Genomic DNA, 19,412 nt, shown 5'->3' on the forward strand with positions numbered 1-19,412 from the left:
CAGACATGAGTTTAGCAACATTCTCTCTCATCCTCCTCACTCCTTAGAATTCTATTCAATAACACTAAACAGATGTTGGTATGGTAAACCCTCATTTATACATTCCTCTTTATGATGGATTTCAGTTGCAGAGTTGAATTGTCTCAGTCCATCCTTCCACGCTCAATTATTCTGACCAAATTCGTGCATCCACCAGTCTAGGCACAGATCTAATGCATGATACATGATCTAAAAAGACATCAAAACTACGAGCTAAAGATAAAATCTTCAAGGATGTAAGTACTATACCTTACGCTGCATCAAGCTCCTTGCCTGGAGAGCTACAATGGCAAGATCTATATTCTGGACTCTGTATCATTCCTTTTGCAGTACCTATTGTACTTGAGATTGGCTTGATTGTATTTAAGTATTGTATTATCTGATTTGCTTGGATAGCATGCAAAACAAAGCTTTTCACTGTACCTCGACAGTAATAAAACCTAAACCTAAATTCAAGATTTCCGTCTGTGTAGGAAGCAACTGCAGATGCTGGTTTACACTGAAGGTAGGCACAAAATGCTGGAGTAACTCAGCGGGACAGGCAGCATCTCTGGTGTGAAGGAATGGGTGACGTTTTGGGTTGAGACCCTTCTTCAGACTGTAAGTTTTCTGTTGGTTTTCACAACTGATGGTTTCAGATTAAAACATTATCTCGGTTTCTGCACTGGCACCTTTGGCCTTACATGTTCAGAGTAAATGTGTCTAAATGCCACATCACTCTGACACAACTTTTGCTGTTTCACTTTGTTTTGGGCTCCCACATTGTCCTACAATCCCCAGAATATTATTTGTTTAAGGAGCACGAGGTGAGGTGGGCTCTGACGCGTGTGAACACGAGGAAAGCTGGAGGCACAGATGGTATATCTGGGCGAGTGCTTAAAGTCTTGTGCTACTCAGCTTGCTCCAGTGCTCACCACAATATTCAACCTCTCCTTGGCCAAGTCCGTGGTCCCTGCATGCTTCAAAAGATCCATCATTGTACCGGTGCCAAAGAATGCCTCTCCAGCGTGTTTAAATGACTACCGACCGGTGGCCCTCACCTCGGTTGTCATGAAATGCTTTGAGAGGCTAGTCAAGAAGCACATCTGCGCCCTCCTTCCTCGCAACATGGACCCACTACAGTTCGCATACCGTCCGAACAGGTCCACGGATGATGCGGTCTCCCAGGTTCTACACACCGCTCTCTCTCATCTGGACAACCAGGGGGGCTATGTGAGGATGCTGTTCATTGACTTTAGTTCAGCATTCAACACAATAGTCCCTAGCAGACTGGTTGAGAAGCTGCTGGAACTGGGGCTTAGCACCCCTCTGTGTGCCTGGGTCCTGGACTTTCTCACCGCCAGGTCCCAAGTGGTCAGGATGGGGGAACACACATCTAGCTCCCTCACCCTGAACATAGGATCCCCCCAGGGTTGCGTCCTTAGCCCCCTACTGTACTCCCTGTACACACATGACTGTGGGGCCAGGTTCAGCTCAAACTCCATCATCAAGTTTGCTGATGACACTGTGGTGGTGGGCCGGATCTCCAACAACGATGAGAAGGCCTACCGGGAGGAGGTGGCTGATCTGGCACTCTGGTGTCAGGACAATAGCCTCCTCTTGAATGTCACTAAAACGAAGGAGCTGATTGTGGACTTCAGAAGGGCTAAACATCCAAGGACGTACACGCCACTGGAGATAAATGGGTCTACTGTGGATAGGGTGAGCAGTTTTAAATACTTGGGAGTCCGCATCACAGAGGATCTGACGTGGGCAACGCACATTGCCGCACTGGTGGGTAAGGCAAAGCAGCGCCTTTACCACCTTAGACAACTGAGGAAATTCAGAGTGTCTCTGAGGATCCTTCATTGCTTCTACTCTGGGGCTGTAGAGAGCATCCTGTCCGGCAACATTACAGTCTGGTTTGGGAACAGCTCTGCCCAGGACAGGATGGCCCTGCAGAGACTAGTACACTCGTCCCCCTGCAGGACCTATACATCAGGAGGTGCAGATCCAGAGCAAGCAAGATCATGAGGGACCCCTGCCACCCCAGTAACGGACTGTTCCAGATGCTACGGTCAGGCAAACGCCTCCGCTGTCACGCTGTGAAAACGGAGAGGATGAGACGGAGTTTCTTCCCACAGGCCATCAGGACTGTCAACTTTTATAACCCCAGAGACTAAATTTTTGTCTACACTATAGTAACTTATTAACTTTATTTATATGCTGTAACTGTAATTCTTTTTTGTGCACAATCCGCAGGCATTGCCACTTTCATTTCACTGCACATCGTATATGTGTATGTGACAAATAAATTTGACTTGACTTGACTTGAACATGTCTATTGCTTCAGTATTCGTGATGAATAATTCTCGGGGTGGGTCATAGGTGCTGAGGCGCCTGATGCAGCCAGACTGTCATGTTGTTCAATCCCTATTGAATGGCGACACAACTGAGTCATGCCTGATAGTGCCACTAAACCTCCCCACATCTTGCTGCATTGTGCCTTCTGGTCAGCTTTAGTTATTTCTTTATTATTACATGTAGGGAGATGCAGGGAAACGCTTTGGTTAGCGTGCTATCTGGTTAAATCATACTAAACATGAGCACAAGGTTGCAGGTTGTGCAAAGAGAAAAAAAAGAGTGCAGAATTTGATGTTATGAAATCGTAGCATTAAAATTACAGAGGAAGTGCAGGTAAAACAAAGTGCGAGGGCCGCAATGAGATAGATTGGAAGATTGGGACAGCACCCTTAATTTGGGAGAGAACAATGAGGAAAAAGCTGTTCCTGAATCTTGCGGTACGTGCTTTCATGATTTTGTATCTTTTGCCCAACGGAGAGGGGAGAAGAGGGAATGACCTGGGGGAGGTGGTCCTTTGATTGTGTGGGCTGCTTTCCTGAGTAGATCGGTGTGATGGAGTCGCTGGGTGTGGGCTGGGTGGGATGGACGAGGGGTGTTGAGGGGACTGCTTTGTGTGATAGATTGAGCTTCATCCACTATTCTGCAATTTCGTGATCTTAGCAGAGCTGTGGCCGAACCAAGCTGTGTACACGGGAATGCCTTTGACAAACAAGCAGAGGCAATTAGTGTAACTTGGCAACTTGTTCGGCATGGCTATTATGGGCTGAAGGGCCTGTTTCTGTGCTTTACTGTTCTATGTATTTCTGCGTGTGGTTGCAGGGAAACGCTGTCAAAAATCAGTTGTTGTGCTACAAACTCATTTAAAATTTCCCAGGTGAGTGTCAAGAAGACCCTTTCAGAAGATAGACACAAAATGATGGAGTAACTCAATGGGACAGGCAGCATCTCTGGAGAGAAGGAATGGGTGACGTTTCGGGTCAAGGTCCATTGAGAAGCCTGAAGAGGAGCTACCAACTCTGCCTCTTATCTGTAATGTTCAGCAAAGGCATTAAAATGCAACTGACGTTAATATCTAGAAACAAGAAACTGCAGATGTGGTTTACAAAAAAAGCACACAAAGTACTGGAGTAACTCAGCGGGCCAGACGGCATCCCTGGAGAACATGGATTAACATGGTTAATATCTGCCTGGAAGTTCCAGCAGGCCGTGAAAGCCCATTTAACCTGACGGATGGGCGGCATTAGGAGGTCGTGCCTTCATCGCCTCCGTATTCATTGTATTCCAGGAAGGACGACCTGCACACAGTGACACTGAGCCGACGTGGGCACGGGGCACTGTGACTGGGTACTTGTGTGATTATAGTTGAGCGCCAACCCCAGGGAACAAACCTGCTAATTCCATCGTTCTCGTCTCCTTCCCTCATCTGCACCCAGCGCTGCAGGCTTTGGTTGCATTCTTGTACAGAACTGTAAATTAGCTTTTCTGCTAGAGTGCTTTGGATCTCCTGAGGCACTGAAAGATGTTTAGATGCTCGCTTATCATTTCTCTCTCCCCCCCCCCCCCCCGCTTCCTATTCTCCACACCCCTTCTCCACTAAATTTGGAAGGATTTTTGGCATTTGTGGCTTTTCGACTAAAAACAAATTAAATGATGTCTGTGAGAATGGATTCTCAGCCGAGCTGAATAGATCATCAGGTTTAACCTACATGCTCTTAATTCGATTAGGAAACTGCAACAAAAAAAAAAGATCTGATGAAAATGTTATTGATGAACTGTTCCGAGACAGGGAATAGGCAGAAAAATGGGCAGGACTTGTCAACGCCCTGTTGTTTAGAATCAAAGGAAACACTGATGTAGGAGAGCAAGAGTTCACAACAATAATGACGCTTTCTAATCGAATGGCCTACTCCAGTGGTAGAAACATAGGGTGAGAGATTTAACTCTTCAGTCCCTCAAGGCCCGCTCCTGTAGATGAAGTGACATCTTGTGGTTATTCAAGGTACAGCAGCTTCGGTGAAATAACAGTCTATGTGTGGAAAGAAGCCAACTCAATGTGTGCAGGTTTCCACACTGGGCTGCCTGCCAGGGGAACTCTCACCTTCACAGATTTTATTACTAGATTTTAATCCCCATCAAGATATAAAAAGGTGTATAAAATCATGAGGGGATAGGTGAAAGCACAATCAAAAGCCAGAGTTTGTAAGTTTAAGGTGAGAGAGGCAAGAATTAATATCAGTCCGAGGGGCAACTTTTTCACTCAAGATGGTGGTGGGTAATATGGAATGAGTTGTCAGAGGAGGTTGTTGTGGCAAAGTACCATAGCAGCACTTAAAAGAGTCTTGGATAGGTACATGGATAGGAAAAGTTTAGTGGGATAAAGGCCAAACGTGGGCAAATTAGACTGGTTTGGATGGGGCATCTTGGTCGCCATGGGCAACTGGGTCAAAGGGCCAGTTTCCGTGCTATACAATTCCATGACTCTATGGCAGCCCATCATTTCACAGAAGAATGTGCAGATGTGAGTTGACAGAATTTTATCAGAAATGAATGACATCAGTTACTTGGAGAGAACAGAGAAGTCGGCACGGTCGAGTTGCTGCCTTACCGCGCCGGAGACCGTGGTTTGATTCTGACTATGGGTGCTGCCTATGTTGTCCCTATGACCTGTGTGCGTTTTTCTCCGGATGCTTCAAAGATGTACAGGTTTGTAGGTTACAGGTTTCTAATAGAAACATAGAAACATAGAAAATAGGTGCTGGAGGAGGCCATTTTGCCCTTTGAGCCAGCACCGCCATTCATTGTGGTCATTGCTGATCATCTACAATCAGTAACCTGTGCCTGCCTTCTCCCCATATCCCCTGATTCCACTAGCCCCTAGAGCTCTAATAGAAACATCGAAAATAGGTGCTGGAGGAGGCCATTTGGCCCTTCGAGCCAGCACCACCATTCTGTAAGGTGTAAATTGTCCCCAGTGTGTAGGATAGTGCTAATGTACGGGGTGATTGCTGATTGGTGTGCACTTGGTGGGCCGAAGGGCCTATTTCCATGCTGTATCTCTAAAGTCTAAAATCTAAAATCTGAGGTCATAATCGTTCTGCTTGGACTAAAGATCTTTAAGGGAATAAAAATAATGTGCATTCAAAATTCTGAAACATAGAACATAGAACAGTACAGCACAAAAACAGGCCCTACTGCCCACAAGGTCTGTGCTGAACATGATGCCACGTTACAGTAATCTCCTCTGTCAGCACGTGATCTATATCCCTCCATTTCCTGCATGTCTAAAAGCCTCTCGACAACAAGAAGTAGAAAAAAGAAACAGCAAATAAGAAGAAACAGTTTCTGCAGCAAATGGGTCAGGGAACAGAGGATTGGGATTTATGCCCCGGCAAAAAATCAAAGCAAAGACATGCTCCTGATCAGATTCAGAATGTGCAAGTCTTGCTCGTTTGCTCTCAAGTGTTGGAGGTCACTGCAAACCTCAGTGCAGCTGCCTCCTGCAATCACTGCCTTACAATTCTCTGTGTAGTTGGCTCCACACAAGGACGTACAGGTATGTAGGTTAATTGGCTGGGTAAATGTAAAAATTGTCCCTAGTGGGTGTAGGATAGTGTTAATGTACGGGGATCACTGGGCGGCACGGACTTGGAGGGCCGAAAAGGCCTGTTTCCGGCTGTATATATATGATATGATGATGAAGGAGGCAAATCCAAGTTCAAAGAGGTCTTCTGCTGATCAGTGAACAGGGGCGTAAGGAATACATAACCCGCGAATGCTCACTGTGAATTCTCTCACAGTACCAGCGTGCCGACTAGCGGATAACTTTCTGAAGCTGTGCTGTGGAGGAGAGAAGGAGCCTCTTGTTCCGACTGAGCTACTGTCATCCACCGTCTTGGGCAGCACTTTAATGGGGATCTGTGGCCCATGATTAGAACTGGATCCACTCAGCCTTATTCCCTCCTATTAAAATGGCACCTCACTGTGGGATCAGACAGATTCATTGGAGTTATATCTGGAGGGCCAAATTGAGTTTGTTCCCTGACTGGACCTTCCATGACACATACAGGGAGCAGCAACAGAGGAAGGAAAGATTCATCTGGAGCCCTCACACCCTCTGGATGTCCCAAAGAGCTTCACCACAGAGAACTGACTCATAAACAGACAGCCCTGTTGTAATGTAGACAAAGATGGCAGCCAGATTGGGTGCTGCAAATTCTCGCAAACGGTAATGAAATAAATAACCATTTATATTGTTTGGTTGATGTTATTTGGTGTGGGTGGGGGGGGGGGGGGGGAAGGTTTAACAAAACACAAAGTTAACCTCCTCGTTCTTCCACAAGTAATGAATGCAATGGATCCTCATGTTTAAAACAACATGATGTTGGGGGTTATCATCCAAAAGGTGGACAATACTGCGCTCCCTCAGTCAGGCACTGGAGCTTCAGCCTAGCTGAGGAGTGGACGTTTCCAGAGTGGAACTTAGTTCTTCTGCCCTTCAGCCATAGAAGGGGTAACAGTGGACCTGCAGACCTTGACGTTCACTTAGGAGATGGCAAACTACAGGGTGCTTTAGATAGAGCTCTTACTGATAGCACAGTCAGGGGGTATGGGAAGAGGGCAGGATCAGCCATGATCACATTGAATGGCGGTGCTGGCTCGAAGGGCCAAATGGCCTCCTCCTGCACCTATTGTCTATTGTCTATTGTCAATCCACCATCTTCTTCCACACCAGCTCAATGATTCAATGCAATGATACTTTGTTGTCACATGCACCTAGGTACAGTGAAATGCTTTGTTTTTGCATACAATCCAGTAAAATCATACAGCAAACTTCACCTGGGCAGTACACAGTCGCCATGTTTCTGGTGCCGACAAAGCTTCACAAGGTCTTAGTACAGTCTTATCTTCTCGCAGTGGCGAACCAGGCCTGGCGCTGCGCGTGACTGCACACGGCCCGCCGGGTTCCTCTTTGTTTGCGGTGGCACCCCACCCGGTTGTTCGCTGGAACCTTTCTGCTGAGTGTCCTATAAATGGCTGGACATTTTGATGGCTTTCCCGAGCCCAAGCTCCTCAGATACAGTCTGGGTGACTCCACCTTTGACCCCTCTGTAAAGTTAATGTGTTGGACCTGAAGCTCTCTGTTGTACTGGAATAGTACGCTGCCTCAATCCGGGTCAAAGCTCTTGAGATGGCAACACATGTACCATGGTTGGAGAGCTAAATATTGTCTGTGCTACAAATATGGACAGATAGGTGCACGGGTAGCACAAGGGACGCAGGTTAAACAAAGACACAACGTGCTGGAGTAACTCAGTGGAACAGTGGACGTTCATTGCTGGGAGTACTTGGATAGCTGACGTTTCGGGTCAGCACCCTTTTTCAGACTCAAGTTCATTCCTGACCTTTGATGAACTTCGCAGTTCCAGCAACCATGTGAATTTCTTCCGGTTTCCTCTCACATCCAAAAGATATGTAGGTTTGGTAGGTTTATTGTCCACTGTAAATTTTCCCAAGTGAATAGGTGACTGGTAAAATCCAGATCGATGGGAATGTGGGGAGAATAAAATGAGTTGGAGTAAGATTATGTTTGGTGGACACAGACTTGGTGGGCCGAAGGGCCTGTTCTGTTCTGTATCTTTTAGGATCCAATGCCTTCAGAATTGAAAATCCTATAAAAACTAAGTGCCTAGGGGAAAGAAGCAGATTTAATGTTTAGCTGGACGATGAAACAGTGTTGGCCTAAAACTCTTTCTCCACAGATGCTGCCTTTCATGCTGAGTATTACAATTCCTTTTCAGAATGTAAGTTTCTTCACAGAGATGAATCATCCTGAGGTTGCCAATAAAACATAAAAGAAACATTAATCATAAATTTTAGCTGAGAATGTGCATATGAAAGGACATTACAAGATGCCCTGCTTTAAAATTGAATCCTTACAGGCAGACTCTATCACGGCGAGAAACTCCTATTACACAGAAATCGGAGACTTCACCCAGAGTCTATAATCTGCAACAGAACATTATAAACTGCTTCATTTCCTAAAACGTACTTCTATTGATCTTTGGTTTGAATCCATTTAAATTGAGAAATTCTATTGCAGCACGAAGGGATTTATTGTTGAAAGCTTTTCATCGGATGATAAAAGACCCAGTGACAATGTGCGGCATTTGCTCAGAGATGCACTGAAGTGTCAGGCTGGATTTTACGGTCACATCTCTGGAATGTGACCTGAAGCCACCAACTTCGGACTTTGGGAGAGAGTGGCACCGGCCAATTGGTACTTCTCCCTGGTCTAGTGTGCCCTGGTGTTGGCACGGTTGGTGGCACCCCCTCAGCCCGCAGGTTGTGGGGTCCAAGTCCCACTTCAAGAACTTGGGTTTAGTGCTGAAGGAGCATGGCTCCACCTCTCTTTTCAGATGAACAGCATTGTGCTAATACTGGAGAGGTGCAGGTGAATTTTGCATGAGGGAGTCATTGAGTCATAGGGCACGCAAACAGGCCCTTTGGCCCAACACGTCCAAGATGCCCCATCTACGATTGTCCCATAGAAATGTAAATCTTCCTTCCCATTCATTTCTGTTAGAATGTTTGTCGACTGGATGAGATTCTGCGAGATCCGTGGGTGGTAAGTCCAGACTTATCCGCAAAGAACAACGTGTGCTTTAAAATCTTCTGCACTCTTTTGCAATTGTTCAAGGCACAAAATTCTTCATTCCAACCAGTGTCTGACGACCAGGCCCCATTGGTGCAAAGCCAGTCCAGTGACGGATGGACAGAGCATCTTTCCTTCACAGTTTAGTTCGACCCATCTTACAAGATAAGGCACAAAGTACTGGAGTCATGCAGCATCCCTGGAGAACATGGACAGGTGACATTTTGGGTTGGGACCCTTCTTTGGACTATCTGCAAGGCCTAGTGTGAGATTTCCAGGGAAGGCAAAGACCCCACTCGTGTCACCACCTCCTATTGAAACAAAGTGGGCAAAAGAAGCAACTGCTAACGCAAAAGGAGTCAAGGTCCATGGAAAGGCCCTAACTTTACACCCTTTGGCCGCTGTGTCCATTGTGATGGATACTGACTAACGAAGCCATGGAATGACTCATATGGCCTGACCGTGGATGTCTTATCAAGGGAGATGGGAAGAAAACAGGATGACTGTTTCTAATCAATCCGAATTGACAATCAGTCTGAAGAAGGCTCCCAACCAAAGATACTAGAGGAGCAAGATGAACCACTCCATTGAAATTGCTTATACTGAAGTGTAGTACGCAAAGGAGCATAACGTCCGCCATTTTAGTAAGCAAAACCCGCCATTCGCTATGCTTATAATGTAATCAGTGTTTTGGGGGAACAGTATGTGTGATGATACCATAAAAATGCAGAATATATCTCATCTATCAATTCACAGATTTTTGTTATTTTACTTTTGAAATGTTTCTGCAAGTTTCTGCCTATTAAAATGGCGCCATGGAGTACTACGTTTTTTAAGGGTCGAGTGGTCTATCTTGCTCCGCTCTGTCATCTTTGGTCCCGACCCTAAATCTCACCTGTCCATGTTCTCCAGGCATGCTGCCTGACCTGCTGAGTTACTCCAGCACTTTGTGTACTTGACTGTTTCTAATGTTTGGTTGTCTCAATTCAGAACCCAGCAACTTTAAACTAATGTACAGCACAACGCGCTGGAGGAACTCAGCAGGTCAGGCAGCATCTGTGGAGGGAATGGCCAGGCGATGGGACCCTTCTTCAGGCTGGTCTAACCTCAATCTAATGCAAAACAAGCAGAGTAAGTGGATTATGTCTCTTGCCTTGGTGCGATGTAGTGTAACCATCCTCGGAATGGAGAGATGTTGCCTTGCCCCTGAACCAGCTTGATTCAGTAAACATTTTTGCCACTTGGGACAATTTGATACAGCAAAAACATTAAATGTAAGCTGATAAGTGTTTAAATGTTGTTGCATGATTTTAAAACCATTTTTAAATCATCTGTGAGTTTTGTGAGGCAAGAAACCCCTGGAACATCTGCACACGATTCTATTGCTCCATTATTTAAAACAATTGCTCTCCACGATGTGATTTCTTGGTCAATATAGAGTACAGTGTGCACGATGCCTCTGTTCGTCAGGATGTGCTAGAATAAAGTACAACAACTGTTGTGGGTTGGTCCTGAAGGATTAATTTTGAAAGAAAATATGTAGTTAGTGCCATAGCTGACAAAAACCCTCCCTCCAGTGAGCTCTTGTTGCTTAGCAACCAGAGAGGTAACAAAGCAGTGGTCTTATGAGTGTAATAAACCTTAAAGCTGCAGAATATTAATGAAACCTAGAAGTTGTCAATGCACAAAGTGATAACTGCACAGCAGGTATTAATGATTTGACTTCAGTTCAGGGCAGGATGAGGGCAGAGGGTGCTGGAAATACACAACCACAGGGCTACTTGCCAACAATCTCACTGACCCTTAGTAACGAGGAGGCTGTTCTGATCGCTCCTTGCTGAACAGGGTTCTGGTCCAAAAAATGTTTTATAAACTGCAGATGCTGGATGGCTGAAATAAAATCGGAGACTGCACGTTTTACCCAGCTGGTCAGGCAGCGTCTGTGGTGTAAGATAGACTCAATTCACAGCCTTTCCCCTGTAACATTGACACTGCAGTTGTCTCCTTGGGTTCTGGAGGAAGGTGTCGATATCAACAGAGACACAATTGGTCTTTGGCCCAATCGCCATGGAAATTTAATTTACACAAAACTGTTCCTCCCAGCTCTCTGGGTTTGAAAATAAACGTTTCCAACAACGATCACAATAGACAATAGGTGCAGGAGGAGGCCATTCAGCCCTTTGAGCCAGCACCACCATTCAATGTGATCATGGATGATCATTCTCAATCAGTACCTCGTTCCTGCCTTCTCCCCATACCCCCTGACTCCGCTATCCTTAAGAGTTCTATCTAGCTCTCTCTTGAATGTATTCAGAGAATTAGCCTCCACTGCCTTCTGAGGCAGAGAATTCCACAGATTCACAACTCTCTGACTGAAAAAGTTTTTCCTCATCTCCATTCTGAATGGCCGACCCCTTATTCTTAAACTGTGGCCCCTGGTTCTGGACTCCCCCAACATTGGGAACATGTTTCCTGCCTCTAACGTGTCCAACCCCTTAATAATCTTATATGTTTCGATAAGATCCCCTCTCATCCTTCTAAATTCCAGTGTATGACCTTTCTAAGGTCATTGTGCTCCACCTAAACCATTCACGCAGGCACTTCTTACATGCGTCACCCTCACAACCAAGGGGTGGATTTGGGAACTGGGCCATCCGCATGTACATGTTCACTGTGCAGGTCTTCAGTAGCACTGGAAATACATGTGGTTGGCCATTCCTGGGAGATAGGGAATTGTAAACACAGCCCAGACCTTCGCAAATACCTTCGAACGAGGAGGATGACTTGATGCATTCCCGGGTGCATTAGATCTACCCCCTCATTTCATTCTTGGACTTCAGTAAGCTGAAGCCTGAACTCCCCCCTGCCTGTCACCGATCTCTATTCTCCTCATCTTTCTTCTCTTATGTTCCATGGCCCAGCCAATAAAATATTCTCTGAACCAATATGTCCACCATGCTACTCTGCTCAAGGATTAGTGTACATGTACTTCAAATGGGTCGGCCCGCCACGGACCGTCTCTGCCCGGCGCGGCCTGCAATAGGCCGCGGGATTTTCACCGCCCGGCGGGGGTTTCAATGTCGGGAGCCCAGACAGCCCCGACGTGGCAACTCCAACAGCCTGACCGCGGGAGAAGACGGCAGGGAAGAGAAAAAGACATTCTGGCCTTCCATCACAGTGAGGAGGGACTGGAGGAGACTCACTGTGATGGATGTTTCTTTTGTTTGGTGTTAGTTTATGATTGTATGTGTTATTGCATTTTTATTGATTATTCTTATTGGTCTTATTGTTGAACTGCGGGTAATTTTTCATTTCACTACACATTTATGTGTATGTGACAAATAAACGACTATTGACTATTGACTATATTGGAATCACTCTCTTCCTTGTATTGTATCCTATCTATCACATATTCCCTTGCCTTACCTGCCCTCGTACTTCTCCTAACTTGTAGAAACAAGGAACTGTGGATGCTCGTTTACCAAGGAAAGACACAAAATGCTGGAGTAACGGTGGGCCAGGAAGCATCCCTGAAGCGGACCCTGAAGAAGGGTTCCGACCTAAAATGTCACCTATTCATGTTCTCCAGGGATACTGCCCGACCTGCTGAGTTACTCCAGCATTTTGTGACTTCCCCTAACTTGTCCCGTGTTAATGTTCAGCACCCTCGGCAGTCCGTCGCCACTGTCTTCTGCACCATCACCCTTGGCACCATTCAACAAACTTCAGAATCATGATCCCTACCAATTAGACTAAATCCAAAGCACAATGCAAGTGTAGAACGCCATTGCCTGTAGCCTTTCATTCATCGGCACTCATGGCCAATTTACCTCTCTCCTTCTATTGCCAAGTTTTACCCCAACATGAAAGAAGACACAGAGTGCTGGAGTAGCTCAGCGGGTCAGGGAGCATCTGTGTAGTTCATGGATAGGCGACATTTCCGGCTGGGTCCCTTCTTCAGCCTGATTGTACACAGTGTACTGGAGTAGCTCAGCTGGACTTTTACCCCAATGTGCTGCTTTACCTTGGACCCCACACCTGTTTACATTCCTCATTAATCCACTAGTATGTACGTTTTTCGAACCCTTTGCTAAAATCCACAGGGACTATTTCAAATGTATCCTACCTTGTAATCTATTTAGTGAGGCACGGTGGCACAGTGGTAGAGTTGCTGCTTTACAGCGACAGAGACCAGGGTTCAATCTTGACTACGGGTGCAGTCTGTACGGTGTTTGTACGTTCTCCCTGCTTATTTCTGAAGGGGCAGCCACTGGTTGGGATTTGACTTTCTCCCCACAGAGTTGCGTGACTGTAGGTAGTTTTGTATTTGGTGTTTAGCCATGTTTTGTTGCCAACGTTGCCTTTGTTTAATCTCCTAGTTTGCAGAGGTTACAATGAGCCCTGCACCATAACTGTGCACCACATCTCTCTGGGAATGGCTGTAGAAAGTTGACAAAGCTTCTGCTGAAGATGATCATTCAAAGCAAAATCAGCAGCGCCACCAAACATTGACCTTATTAACAAGGCCGTAGGAATCCAATTTCTATCCTTACAATATTATTCATGGCAGGAAACATTTTCCAATGATATAATTACGTGTCATAAATTAGACTCCCATTTGCAAGTGATCCCTTAATCAGACACTTACTTGCCCTTGACTGCCCTGCATCACCCTCCCTCCCTCCCTCACACCACACCTTGCACTGCACAGGGTTCCAGGCAACATGCTATGCCGAGTCTTCAAATTAATTTCTAAAGCTACTTTTAAAATGGGAAATGCAATTAAGCTTGGGGGTTCACAGCCCACAATTAACTAAGCAGTTCCAAGCACAGGCTGATAGATCGCGCCAGGCACTTTAAACAAAATGGAGGAAAACAAAGCACTTGTATTTACATAGCATTTTTCAAGGCCTCAAGTGCTCTGTGGCTGGTGAAGATATTTTGGAGTGCAGTAAATGTGATAGGAAACAGGGTAAGCAATAGACTACAGCAAAGTCCCACCAATAATGATGTGAAAATGACCAGAGAATCTATTCAGAGTGATATTAAGTGAACATATTGGCCACAGTCAGCTGTGGAGGCCAGGTCAATGGATATTTTGAATTATTTTCACTATTCGGTAAATTTCAATGAGATCCCCCCCTCATCCTTCTAAATACAAGGCAGCATCTCTGGAGGAATTGGACGGACGATATTTCAGATGGTGATCCTTCAGACTGTCTTCAGTAAAACAAAGACATTGAAATAATATGGGATTAAAAAATGGGGGGAAAAAAAGACCAAAAGTAAAAGTTTAAAATTATACAAATTTAAAAAAAATGTCTGCATCACTAATTTTGAGGTGTGGGAGAACATTACTGACAGAAGGCTGTGGAGGCCAAGCCAATGGATATTTTTAAGGCAGAGATAGATAGTTTCTTGATTCGTGCGGGTGTCAGGGGTTATGGGGAGAAGGCAGGAGAATGGGGTTGAGAGGGAAAGATAGATCAGCCATGATTGAATGGTGGAGTAGACTTGAAGGACCAAATGGCTTAATTCTGCTCCTATAACTTATGAACTTATAGAACAGAACAGGAAGAGTCCTTCTGGCCCTCAATGACTGTGCCGAACATGGTGCCAAGTTAAATTAATCTTCTCTGCTTATAATGAGGGATGGATATTGTCTAGGTTGCTGTGGAATAGCCTTCATGCTCCATGCAGAAGTGCCATGGAATGTCTTACATCAATGTGGGACAGCAGCTTAATGCCTCCTCACCTCCAATAGTGTTACACTCCCTCTGTATTACCCTAATGTGTTGGACGGTGTGCCTGAGGTGGGAGTTGAACCCACAAGCTTCATGCTCATGGTTGCCATGGAGACAGGGGCAAGGTCAGGAACAGAGACAGAACGAATGTTGGTTACCTGAAATTGGTGAAGTCAATGTCCATGCCATTAGGTTGTAGTCTACTCAAGTGGAATATGAAGTAGAAAGATGGAACTGCAGATGCTGGTTGATACCAAAGCTGGATACTAAGTACTGGAATAACTTAGTGGGTCAGGCAGCGTCTCTGGAGAAAAAGGGATGGGTGATGTTTCGGGTGGGGACCTTTTGGCCTCACCCCAGCAGTGGAGGAGGCTGAGGCCAGATAGGTCGATGTGCAAGTGACAAAGGGAAGGCTGTCACCTGGGGGCTCCTGATAGCCAGAGTCAACAAAGTGCAAGTGTCCTGCAAAGTGGCCGCCTAGTCTGTGTTTGGTCTCACCCATTCAGAGGAGGCCTCATCGAGAGTACCAAATGCAATAGACCAGGTAGGAGGAGGTGCGCGTGAATCTCTTTGGATCCCTGGATACAGATGAGGAAGGAGGGTAGGGACAGGTGTTGCACCTCATGCAGTTGCAATGGGTGAGTGCCTGGGTAGAGAAAGGGGCAGATGGCAACATAGGAGCAAACCAGGGAGAGACAGAGTGGCATTTGTAGGAGGCAGAAAAGGGGTGTGAGGGGAAGAGGTTGGGTGGGGGGGGGGGGGCTGTTAGAGGTATACAGAATTATCAGGGCCATCGAGAAGGTGGACTGTGGACTGGAGAGATTTATCCGCAGAACAGATATTTACATCCAGAGGAAAGGGACAGGACGTTCTGAGGGAATCTGAGGAAGAGTTTTCTCACCCAGAGGATGGTTGAAATCTGGAGCTCATTGCCTGGGGAGGTGGGTGAGACAGAAACTCTCACAACATTTAACAAGTACTTAGATGAGTACCAGAATCACCAAGGGATGGAAGGCCATTAGGAGTGTTGGAAACGGGTTCAGTGCAGATAGGTCCAGCATGAACATGGTGGGCTGAAGGGTCTGCTTCCTTGCTGTATGAGTCAATAGCCTATAGTTTGGTGGGTAAGTGTAAGAGGAGTGAAGATCAATGCGGAATACAAAACGTAAATACAAGATATTCATGAATGTCTGATGTGAAATCTACATCCGGTGCAGAAGAACAACTTATCCTGGGAAGGGCCTGGTGAAATACCTAGGTTGATGTGTAAAGATCAGGAGATGTTTGTAATCACAAACCCCAATTTCTTTCCATTTGCACGGAAATAAATAGAGACATGTCATTGATTTTGAGCCAAAGGCATGTACATTTGTTTAAACAAAATATAAAAAAGTAAAATGAAAACACAAAGTAAAAATTAAAAAATGATACAAACGTTTAAAAAAAAAATCCACATCACTAATTTTGAGTTGAGGGAAAACATTACTGACTGGTGGTGAATCTATGGAATTCATGCCACAGGTGGCTGTGGGGATCAAATCAATGGATATTTTTTTAAGGCAGAGATAGATAGATTATTGATTAGTACGGGTGTCAGGGGTTATGGGGAGAAGGCAGGAGAATGGAGTTAGGAGGGAGAGAGAGATCAGCCATGATTGAAAATCGGAGTAGTCGATGGGCCGAATGGCCTAATTCTGCTCCTATCACTTATGAACATGAAGTAACTTGAACTGTTCAAAGAGGATATTCAATAGAAATTATGGTCCCAGAAATTATGGTCCCATTAAATTTTCAACATACCCGAATGTAGGAATGTTCTGCATGTATGTTCATGTTATTGTTGTGATTTCAGTACAGCACCTCTTGCAAATGAAAGCAGCAGCACTCTGTGGAATAGCGGCTACTTCCGACTACACGTTGCATCTTTATCTGTGTACATGTACACGTCAGAAGTAATTTTATATCTGCCCAGTAATTTTGGCAAACGCCGATATGGCCAGATGTTGTCAGGACAAAATCCAACTGTTAGGTCCCACATTTATTAATTTCACATTTCTTTAAAATGTGCAGAATATTGATAGCTCGACTAATTTATTGCAATTATACATTTCCATATTTCACTCTGCAGGGATATGTGCAGCTGATTCACGCAATTAATTCATAGATAGTAATAGATTCTTAAGCAACAAAATCCTTCTGCAAGTCATATCTTCCATCCCTTCCACGCAAACCATATCTTAGTTCCACCCCTTCCACGCATATGAATTGAGGATGCCGATATCTCCGAGCTTCCCCTGTTGCACTCGACATTGGTCGCTGGCTTTCTCTGCCGCTTTGTAGGTCAGCCGCTCTAAAAGCTGCTTCAGGCCGTCTGGCCCCAGGGACTTGTGTCTTCGGGCGAACTCTGCTTCAACCTGCCTGATGTGCTGCGGGTAGCCACTGCGTGGCGCTCTCGGACCTCTGCCGCAGTGCAGCCGCTCCACTGCCTGTTGGATCTGCAGCACTGATATCCTCTGGTACCCAAGAGGAAAGGGAGCAGGAGTGATTGTACCCCAGGCTTGCTTTGACATTCTGACAGGTAAAATGCAAAATCAATAAAATATAAAATAAAGTAAAATAAAATAAAATGTAAAATGTAAAATGTAAAATAAAATGTAAAATGTAAAATGTAAAATAAAATGTAAAATGCATTTCAATTCTTTATCTTTTTGTTTTGAGCAGTGTGGGTCTTCCTGGGTAGACTGTAATAAAGAAACTGCAGATGTTGGTTAATACACAAAAGGACACAAGGTGCTGGAGGAACTCAGCAGGTCAGGCAGCATCTCTGGAGAACATGGATAGGTGATTTTTTGGGTCTTTAGATATTATGGTGGAGGTGTGTGTGGGGGGGGGGGGGGGGTGGGACTGGAAGGGTGGAGAGGCAGAACAAAGTGTGGCATGTGATAGGTGGACACGGACAAAGGTGGGGGCAAAGGCAGATGGTTGGAACAAAGGCCAGAGATTAAAGTAAAAGGTGCGAGACAAACAGGTGGGAGAGTTGTGTAGCTGGTGTTGACTAGTATAACTGGGACATTGGCCGGTGTGGGCAAGTTGGGCTGAAGGGGCTCTGACAGCCCCCCCCCCCCCCCATATCATCTTCCCCTTCCACACTTGTATCACTCTATGACTCTATGAGTTGCAAATTGTGAAGCCAGAGGAAGGAATGTAGGAGGAGGGGGAGGCAAAAAATAGGTGAGAGCCCAGGTGAGAGCACGGAGGGAGAGGGGACAGAGTCAAGGGATGGGAGGGGTTGAGGGCAGAAAGGGGTGGGGGGGGAAGGCGGGTTGTTGGAGGCTATCTAAAATTGGAGTTTTCAATGTTTATACCCTTAGATTATAAGCTACCCGAATGGAATACGAGGTGCTGTTCCTCCAGTTTGCGTGTGGCCTCACTCCGGCAATGGAGTAGACCCAGGACAGAAAGGTCAGGATGGGAATGAGGAGGGTTAAAATGGTTGGCAACTAGGACATCCAGTCTGAGCACGAGTGTTTGGTGAAATGGTTGCTGAGTCTATGCTTGGTCTCGTCGATGTACATGAGGCCACATTGAGAATGCTGGGTGCAAAAGATGAGGTTAGAGGAGGGCACGAGAACCTGTCTCACCTGGATGGACTCCTGGGATCCCTGGATGAAAGCGAGGGAGGAGGTATAGGGACAGGCATTCCATCTCCTGTGGTTGCAGGGGGAAGTACCTGGGGAGGGGGGTGGGTAGGTGAAGGGATTTTCATGTGTTTATACCAGTTTTTGATGATAGAATAACAAGCAAAGAAACTTTCTCTCACCTGCTCAGCCTTTTAAATTGATTGGAGCTGCTTTAGGTTTTGATCCAAGAACTACAAATGGGTCTGGTGCAATCTCCTGACTTTAATTCCCAGTTACAGGGTCCAGCAGTCAAACTAACTTGCTGGGTCCCGGTGTCTGATTTATCCCACAGCACTCTCACTGCAGCACAGAGCCGCAAGCAGAACAGGCTGAAGACAAAAAAAAACATGGGACTATCGGAGTAAGATGAAAGTTAAGTGTGCGTTGAACAATTGTAACCAAGTCAAAGCGATTTTGCAGGTTGCTAGGCTGTCCGGAGCGGTAAACATGTATCTGCTGACTGCAGTCGTCTTCGTAGGTGGAGCTCGGCTTATGCCATGTTACCGGGGCAGCGAGATAGTAAACAATCTGCAGTCGCAGTGGAACTTGGCAAGGGGAGAGTCTCAGGGATATATACGCTCACAGTGCTTGTGATACACCAGACTGTTTCAATAAAGGGCAGCAAACTCCCAGCGATGCTCACAAACCTGCGTGACCCACTCACTTCAACTCAAGCCCAAGTCATTTGTGTACAACGTGTTGAATGTTTGTAAAGCTTCCGAGAATGTCGGAGGAAGTTATTTGCACGATTCTTATATTGTGAAATTTTATTTACTTGAATAAAGTCTATTTTGATTTTTTTTTTAAATGTCCCCAAAGCCAGTGTGGCCACAGATGTGGAAGAACAGCTGGCCTCTTGAGTAGCTCTCAACCCCCCCCCCCCCCCCCCCCTTCCTTCAGAGACGGCTTGTGGGGCAGTGGTTCCCACTCTGGATGAACATTGCGAGTTTAAAA

This window comes from Rhinoraja longicauda, chromosome 33 (assembly GCF_053455715.1).
Source record: "Rhinoraja longicauda isolate Sanriku21f chromosome 33, sRhiLon1.1, whole genome shotgun sequence".
Classification (NCBI taxonomy): domain Eukaryota; kingdom Metazoa; phylum Chordata; class Chondrichthyes; order Rajiformes; family Arhynchobatidae; genus Rhinoraja; species Rhinoraja longicauda.